Source organism: Mirounga angustirostris, unplaced genomic scaffold (assembly GCF_029215605.1).
Source record: "Mirounga angustirostris isolate CCGP_5_RB_7025 unplaced genomic scaffold, mMirAng1.0.hap1 SCAF_1, whole genome shotgun sequence".
Classification (NCBI taxonomy): domain Eukaryota; kingdom Metazoa; phylum Chordata; class Mammalia; order Carnivora; family Phocidae; genus Mirounga; species Mirounga angustirostris.
Genome location: NW_026991709.1, coordinates 133679758 through 133689184, shown reverse-complemented (window position 1 = coordinate 133689184; position 9427 = coordinate 133679758). Strand labels below are relative to the sequence as shown.

Below are 9427 nucleotides of genomic sequence, written 5' to 3'. Positions count from 1 at the left end.
ATGCTGGGGGACCTCACTGTCCACATAGGCAATCAAACTAATAACTGACCTCAGACGTCCCTAACTTCTTCATCTCCAAGATCCTTATTTTACCCTAGCCACCCACTCCCATGGTGATACCTTGAACTTCTTCATTTCCTTCAACTGCTTCATTTCAAAAATCTCTATTTCAAACAACCCAGGCTCTTTTAACAGCCTCTCCTTCCAATTTGCATTATTAACTTCATCAGAACTTCAAGTTTAGGGGCGCCTGGGTGGCTCAGTTGGTTAAGCATCTACCTTCGGCTCAGGTCATGATCCCAGGGTCCTGGGATCGAGTCCTGCATTGGGACTCCCTTCTCAGCAGGGAGCCTGCTTCTCCCTCTGCCTGCTTCTCCCCCTGCTCATGCTTTCTCTCTCTCTCTCTCAAATAAAATCTTAAAAAAAGGAACTTCAAGTTTATAAATATCTCTATTTTCTCTCTATCTGTTCTAACAACCTGCCTTTTTTTTTTTTTTTTAACTTCCTTACTTATCCATCTTAGAGACCGTGAATCACCATTTCATTGGATCCCATTTTACAATCACAAACAATGATCTTCCTGACTCACTTCCGATCTCAGCCCATTTGCTGCTATGTCAGAAGAGCCTTTCCAGATTGTCCTGGCTAGGTGCGTTCACCCTATGACTGCTCTCACAGAAATGTGTTCCACTTTTTCAACACAGTTTTCAGAATTGTAATTTTACATTTATCTTACATCATCTGATAAAGATCTGTCTTCCCCATTAGACCATAAGGTCCATGAAAGTGAAATTGGGTAGGAGAGAGAACTTTTTTTTTAAGATTTTATTTATTTATTTGTCAGAGGGAACACAAGCAGGGGGAGCAGCAAAGAGAGAGGGAGAAGCAGGCTTCCCGCCGAGCAGGGAGCCCAATGCGGGGCTCAATCCAGGACACTCGGATCATGACCTGAGCCGAAGACAGACGCTTAACCAACTGAGCCACCCAGGAGCTCAGAGAGACTTTCACTTTTCATTTTATTCCATTTTGTACTGTTTGAATGTTGTAGCCATCTATTAAAAGATTTTTTTAAGGTAAAATCATGACTCTCATACAAACTAAAGTGAGTAAATATCAGAAATCTGATTTAACTCATTAATTACAAGGGAACCAGTAAGATGTTATAATTAGTTCAAAGGAGAATTCAAAGAACCACAGGCATGTGGGCAAAAAGAATTGCTAAAATGATTTATAAATAGCTGCAAAATAGACCTATCCTCAGGGTAGAAATCAATTGAATTCCACTGCACACAATTCATTTGCATGTCTATAAACAAGAATTATTTCATTATTATCAATTTTCTACAACATACAAAGTTGTAAAATAGCTCCAAAACAATGAAAGGCTGAGATAAGCTGGAATGGTACACCAAGTAGGACACTTAATATTTTTTACCTATTTCAAAGTTTTTCATAATTTTTCTTGCCACATCAATGTATGAATATTATACATTAATATATATATGAATTACTACTGAGTTTTTAATAATGTTAATAAATATTATCTATATGAAGAATTATGCCCCAGTTTTCTATGTTTTTGTATATGAAAAAAGCATATAAGTTTTACTTTAAATGTTTTAATTGAGATATAATTGACAAATAACATTATATTAGTTTCAGGTGCACAACATAACAATTTGACATTTGTTTATATTGCAAAATGATCACCTCAATATGTCTCCTTAACATCCATCACCACAAGTAGTTGCAATTATTTTCTTATGATAAGAACTTTTAAAATCTATTCTCTTACAACTTGCAAATATACAATAGAGTACGTTAACTATAGTCACCATGCTGTATGTTACACCTCCAGGACTTACTTGTTTTATAACTGGAAGTTTGTACCTTTTGACCACCTTCACTCATTTTGCCCACCCCCTACCTCCCACCTCTGGAAACCACCAATCTGTTCTCTGTATCTATGAGTTCTTTTTTTTTTTAATTTTTTTAAAAGATTTTATTCATTTATTTGAGAGAAAAAGCACAAGCAGGGAGAGCAGCAGAGGGAGAGGGAGAAGCAGGCTCCCTGCTGAGCAGGCAGCCTACCACAGGGCTCAATCCCAGGACTCTAGGATCACGACCTGAGCCGAAGGCAGACTCTTAACCGACTAAGCCACCCAGGCACCCCCAGTTCTGTTTTTTTGGATTCCGCTTATAAGGAAAAGATTATATGGTATTTATCTTTGTCTGACTTATTCCACTTAGCATAATGCCCTCAAGGTCCACACATGTTGTTGCAAATGACAGGATTTCCTTCTTTCTTATGGCTGAATAATATTCCATCATACACACACACACACACACACACACACACACACACACCCCACAACTTCTCTAACCACTCATCCATCAATGGACACTTAGGTTATTTCCATGTCTTAGCTACTATAAATAATGCTGCAATAAACGTGGAAGCTCATATGTCTTTTCAAGTTGGTGTTTCCATTTCCTTTGGATATATATATACCCAGAAGAGGAATTACTGGATCATATGGTAGTTCTATTTTTAAATTTTTGAGGATTCTCCATACTGTTTTCCATAGTGGCTGCACCAATTTACATTCCTACTAACAGTGCACAAGGGTTCCCTTTTCTCCACATCCTCACCAGCATTTGTTATCACTTGTCTTTTTGATGATGGCCATTCTTTTTTTTTTTTTAAGCTTTTATTTATTTATTCATGAGAGACAGAGAGAGAGAGGCAGAGGGAGAAGCAGGCTCCCTGCGGAGCAGGGAGCCCCATGTGGGACTCGATCCCAGGACCCTGGGATCATGACCTGAGCCGAAGGCAGAAGCTTAACCATCTGAGCCACCCAGGCGCCCTGATGATGGCCATTCTAACAGACATGTGGTGATATCTCATTGTGTTTTGTTGTTTTGTTTTTTATTTAAGTATAGTTGACATACAATGTTATATTAGTTTCAGGTATATAACATAGTGATTCAACAATTCCATACATTGTACTATGGTCAGCATAATAAGTATAGTTACCCTCTGTCACCACACAACATTATTACTATAATATTGACTATATTCCCTATGCTGTACTTTTCATCCCTGCAACTTATTTATCTTGTAACTGGAAGTTTGTACCTCTTAATACCCTTCACCTATTTCAACTATTTCCCTACCCACCTCCCCTCTGGCAGCTACCAGTTTGTTCTCTGTGTGTATGAATCTTCTTCTGGTTTGTTTGATTGTTTGGTTTGTCAGATTCTACATATGAGTCAATCATGTGGTTTTTGTCTTTCTCCAACTGACTATTTCACTTGGCATAATACTTTCTAGACACTTCCATATTATTGCAAATGGCAAGATGGCATTCATTTTTATAGCTGAGTATAACATCCCACTATATAGATATAGATATATAGATACAGATACCATAACTTCTTTATCTACTCATCTATCCATGGACACTTAGGTTGCTTTCATAATTTGGCTCTTGTAAATAATGTTGCAATTACCATAGGGGTGCGTGTATCTTTTCAAACTGGTGTTTTCATTTTCTTTGGGTAAATACCCAGTAGTAGAATTACTGGATCATATGATATTTCTATTTTTAATTTTTTGAGGAAACTCTATACTGTTTTCCCAGTGGCTGCACCAATTTACAGTCCTACCAACAGTGCACAAGAGTCCCCTTATCTCCATATCCTGGCCAAACTTATTTCTTGTCTTTGTGATAGTAGTGCCATTCTGCCAGGTACAAGACAGTATGTCATTGTGGGTTTGATTTGCATCTTCCCAATGATTAGTGATGTTGAGCACCTTTTCATGTGTCTGTGGGCCATCTGTATGTCTTCTTTGGAAAAACATCTATTCAGGAGCGCCTGAGCTGTTCAGTCAGTTAAGTGTCCAACTCTTGATCTTAGTTCAGGTCTTGATCTCATGGTTGTGAGTTCAAGCCCCATGTTGGACTCCACAATGGGCATGGAGCCTACTTAAAACAAAACAAAACAAAAACAGAAAAATATCTATTCAGGTCCTCTGCCCATTTTTAAATTGGATTATTTGGGTTTTTGGTGTTCAGTTGTATATGTTCTTTATATATTTTGTATTAGTCTCTTATCTGATATATCATTTGAAATATCTTCTCCCATTCAGTAGGTTGCTTTTTCATTTTGTTGGTGGTTTCCTTCACTGTGTAAAAAAGCTTTTTTATTTTGACGTAGTCCCTCTTGTTTATTTTTGTTTTAGTTGCTTATGCTCTTGGTGTCAAATCCAAAAAACCATCACCAAGACCAATGTCAAGGAGTCTCACTGCCTATGTTTTCTTCCAGGAGTTTCATGATTTCAGGTCTTACATTCAAGTCTTGTTGTTTTTTTAACAAACTTTTATAATACAGACTTGGCTGCACAATATCTAAAAAGAAAGCAATGTGGGGGAAACAGACTACCACCCAGCATGTGTATGAGAATCTGGGGGAAAGAAGAAAGTCGGCTGAGGTGTAACAACATCAAGGAGCAGGCTGACGGGAGCCAGATCCAGAGGGCTAGAAGCCATGAGCCTTTGTGGAGTCCCTGCAGCTGGAGGAGGGCTGTCCCCAGCTTCCTCTTTCCCCCACAGAGGGCACTGGCTTCAAGTTGGGAGGGGGCTGAGGACTGAGGAGGGCTGGAGAAGGATAGGTGGTAGGGCCTCCTTTGCCCCTCCTCTGTTGAGGGAAAGGAGACCATAATGTACTTCTGGACAATGCCAGGGACCAAAGGAAGGTGGGGGTGCTCTTGTGGCAGTGGAGATCAGTGTGACAATGGGCTGCACACTGGGAACAATGATGGTGACAGGAGAGGTAGTGCTAGAACCTGAGCCAGAAGATGAAGTGCTGAGGGACTACTGATTGGGTGGATGAGCCACTGGAGGACAATGACATTATAATAAACTTGGTTAGAGGAGGGGAAGGGTGAGATGGGGCAGCAGTTCACACACATACCAGTGTCTGGATGGGCAGTGTGGTGGCATCAGGGACCTTCAGCAAATCAGAGGTCCTAGGGTAAAACTGAGGGGTCTGCAAAAGGTCAGTATGAACCAGTGCTGAGTGGTGGTCAGAGTGGTCCTGTTGACCTGCTGAGCCTGCAGAGCAGCCTGGGCCACAGCCTTGACCACATGGGAGGAGAAGAGGAGTCCAAGGGACCCAAATTCTGCCCCACAGGAACCCTGATTATCAGATGGTGGGTGCAGCATTGCTGGTACCGGGGCATAGTGTTTCAGGAGGAGGCTCTGCATGTGGTCAGCTCAGATGTGGTTGATGTTGCTCACCACAGGGCCATCCAGAACACTGCAGATCCACTTCTCTTCCTGCTGTATAGCCCTGGCAGAATCAGAGTCTTAATCATATCATGTCCCATCTCTGCCAAGCCTGAGATGGAGCCACAGTGAGCTGTCCACGAGTCTTCTCAGTCCACCTAGCTCTTGGTGACGGTCATGGTGATCTGTGACTGGATGTTGTTAGTGATTGTGCTGAAATGCTTACAGATCTGGGCCATGAGGCAGGTGGCAAACCACCCAGTGATTGTCCACATCTGACTGCAGGCCCGGCTGTCTGCCCAAGAGGCAGATCATCATACCTGGAATCAATTCATGTGTGGGTTTTTCTAGATACCGTGCAGGGCTATCCTTCAGTGCCTTCACCCTGCACATGAGATAGATGATTGGGGCCAGGTTGTTCTGCATCACATTCACATTCCCTTTTTCCCTCTTCTGTGGCAGTTACAACTTTGATTTCAGTCCTCAGAAAAACTTCAGGTTTTGGAGACAAAATGTCTGCTCCTTTTCCAAATCCCACATTTTGAAAAGCATTTTTAAATCTCAGTCTCAAACTCTGCACTCCAGTACTGCTGTTGAGACATACAATTGTTTCCTAGTTCATATAATCTTGGGTTTTATACATACACATACACACACACACACATATATATGCATATATACAAATATATAAATACCTGATGCCAGATTTTTCATAAATACTCTAGCTATTATAAATATTGTCTCCTCAGAGAGTTGTTTTAGAAAATTAACGCAATGTATTAAAAACAATTAAAATCAAATAATTAAATCAATTAAAATCTCCTCTGAGTTGTTTTAGAAAATCAACGCAATGTATTAAAATCAATTAAAATCAACGCAATCAAGAAAATTTCATGGGCTCACAACAACTTTTATTTTGGAATTGAACAATTATTAAATTGTATCTAACTCTGGACTACAAATTAATTATACTCAGTATTTCCTAAGGCTTCATAATTTTTTTTCAACCTTTAAAGAAAAAAGCAAGCCGGTTGCAGAGGCACGGGGGTCATGAACTCTGACCTTGCAGACAAAAACAGTAACAATCCTCCTTCCTCAGAACCCCCTTCCTCAGAACCCCAGGGCGCCCCCAGCCGGTCCCCATGCCCCGCCCACCACGGTGTCTCCCCTCTGGCCCATAGCCTTGCAAGCCGCCCCCCTCACCCCGGCTCCCGCCACCAGCCACCAGCCACCAGCCACCAGCCAACGTACCTGGAAGCTCGGCCTCTCGCGCCCTGCCCTCCGTCCAGGGCCGCCCATCACAGATGCCATACCTGCTTCTAGGCCACTTTGGTGCCAAATTCCGAGTTTCTTTGATGATTTTGCTACAAATTTGGAAGGGCTGGTTCAGCAGAGTGTAGGTTGCGGCACAGCACACACAGATCACTTGCAGGAATCTCCCCAGGTAGGCCAGCCCCTCCCGGTGCATCCAGGCAACCTCCGCGCACCCTGCGGTAGCCCGGCCTCTGGGAGCGTTCAGGTTGCGACAGACCAGCAGACAGGACAGAAGATCCAGATTATCACCGCAGTGAGCACCTCTGGATCCCGCAAGCAGCAGTTCTTCCTCATCAGCTGGGACTGAGAAGGTGATCCTGGCTTCCCAAGAGACCTCCAATGCCAGGCAGCTCACTCTCACCACCTGGGATAACCTCATCCTTGGCAGGATCCAGATCATCAGGGACTCTGCTTCTGCGGAGGGTTTCCTGTGGAAGGCCCACATCCAGTGGCCTCAGGTGGTGTAGTACTATATGGTCTGGGGCCACAAAGCCCCTGGCTGTCACTATGGGGCGGTCAGTTCTGAAGGATGCAAAATGTATTCAAAAGGGACATTAGGAAAAATTTGACCTACAGCTGTCAGAGCAACTAAGACTGCATCATCAATAAACACCACCAGAACAGCTGTCAGTTTTGTTGAATGAAAAAATGCTCAGAGATGGGTATGGAAATGTAATCTACACGGTGTGAACAGAAGCCCTTTGGGGTCGGGAGAAGCCTTTTGATGTGCCATGGGAGAAACCAAGCAATTGTGCTGCTTCAACTAAGAAACAGATCTTCTTTTTTTTTTTTTTTTTAAAGATTTTATTTATTTATTCATGAGAGACAGAGAGAGAGAGGCAGAGGGAGAAGCAGGCTCCCAAGGAGCAGGGAGCCCGATGCGGGACTCCATCCCAGGACCCCGGGATCATGACCTGAGCCGAAGGCAGACGCTCAACCATCTGAGCCACCCAGGCACCCAAGAAACAGATCTTCTTGATTCAGGACACTTGTGAACATCCAGGAGCCTTTGATACATGGGGATGGTATGGTTCTCCTGACCATGTATTCTAAACCTGAGACAAGCCAAGTGTAGGAGCCTCCCCTGCCGACCTAAATGAATTCCTTAACAATGGTAATGCTTCGGAAGTACTGTGGGAGAACCAGTCTGCAAGTGAGATTCCTAGAGCATTTGATACCTTAGCAAAAGCACTTAATAACACAGACAGCTTCATGTCTCCAAGCCTCGCAGACAGGACAGACACTAGTGGAGGAGGCAGCATCCATGTCATCATTGGAGACCAGTCCCCACCCAACAATGAGGTCAAAGGCACCCTCCTTTTATTTATTTATTTATTTATTTATTTATTTATTTATTTATTTATTTATTTATTTATTTTATTTTATTTATTTGAGAGAGAGAGAGAGAGAGAGCACATGAGAGGGGGAGGGCCAGAGGGAGAAGCAGACTCCCCGCTGAGCAGGGAGCCTAATGCGGGACTCGATCCAGGGACTCCAGGATCATGACCTGAGCCGAAAGCAGCCGCTTAACCAACTGAGCCACCCAGGCACCCAAAGGCACCCTCCTTTTAGACACTTACATCACATCTAGGGTCACGATGCCCAACCCCATTCCAGAATACCTCAACATGAGCTACATCTGCAAGTCTACATCCCACTTGCCTCCCCACGCAAGAGCCCAGGTCAATCTCAGCAGTTCAGACACTTGGTCAGGAATGTAACACCGGCCTCATGCTGCCCTGCTAGAATGAGCCCTTCACCCTTGGCCTGACCCAGTGTGCCCAGTGGTGAGTCTCTCCAGTATCTTAGCAGCCACCATCAACCACCTACAGAACCTCAGCACCCAGGAAGATAAACTTGCTGGTTACTGGATAAAGCAAGTCATAGAGCACATCTGGAAGTGTCAAGACTTTCTGTTAACAGTACGGTGGAGCTGGATATAGACAGCTAGGAATATGCATATCTTAAAGCTATAGTTCTCTTTAGTCCTGATCATCCAGGTTTGACCAGCACAAACCAGACTGAAAAATTCCAAAAAAAAGCAGAGATGGACTTACAAGACTATGTTCAAAAACCCTACTCAGAAGACACCCACCTTCTGAGTGGCCCAGATTCTCATCTATCCGCTGGCACTGAGCTCCAACATAATAATAGAACTTATTTTTTTTTATTTTTTTCATTTTATTTATTTATTCATTTATTTACTGGTCTCACTGTCAATGTTTTGATAGCATAATTCCCTACATGCTCAAGATGGAGATGGCAGAGTACAACGGCCAGATCACCAGAGACAGTCTCTGGTGCATACCCCACACCTGCTGAGGAGCAAAAGAATCTTCCCAGGGCCATTCAGATACAAAGGCAACGAAGTAGTGGTATTTTGGTATGTACAAATATTCCCAGTATTTTAGCCATTTCCTACCTGGTTTCTTCTTATTTGTTAATCCCAGACAACAGTAACCAAAAGACTAACGAGATCCTTTCCTGCCATAAGAAATGTTTCAATGCCTTTTGATGACACAGATTTTGGAACAATCCTTTAACTTAATTTGTATTTAGAAATTCTCAAAGGGCAAAAAAACAATAACAGATTTTTATAATATTATGCTTGGACTGAGCCCCGAGGCAGGCTCCCTGCTCAGACGGGAGTCTGCTTCTCCCTCTGCTTCTCCCTCTGGCTCGTGTTTTCTTCTTTCTCTCTCTGTCAAATAAATGGATAAAATCTTAAAAAAAAAGAAAAAACTTTAAGATAGACATTTACAAATAATTTACCATTAACATTACATTTAATGCTCAGCTTGTCACCTAAGAAGTTTTATGAA

General features: G+C 42.6%; 3 pseudogenes; 2 read left to right on the top strand and 1 right to left on the bottom strand.

Moving 5' to 3' along the window:
* Positions 1 to 401: 401 nt before the first annotated feature.
* On the bottom strand, positions 402 to 6343 carry LOC123862948 (transcription initiation factor TFIID subunit 6-like; annotated as a pseudogene).
* On the top strand, positions 6342 to 7427 carry LOC123862947 (nuclear receptor subfamily 2 group C member 2-like; annotated as a pseudogene).
* Positions 7428 to 7817: 390 nt separating this feature from the next.
* LOC135361461 (nuclear receptor subfamily 2 group C member 2-like) lies at positions 7818 to 9147 on the top strand (annotated as a pseudogene).
* The last annotated feature ends 280 nt before the right edge of the window (positions 9148 to 9427 follow it).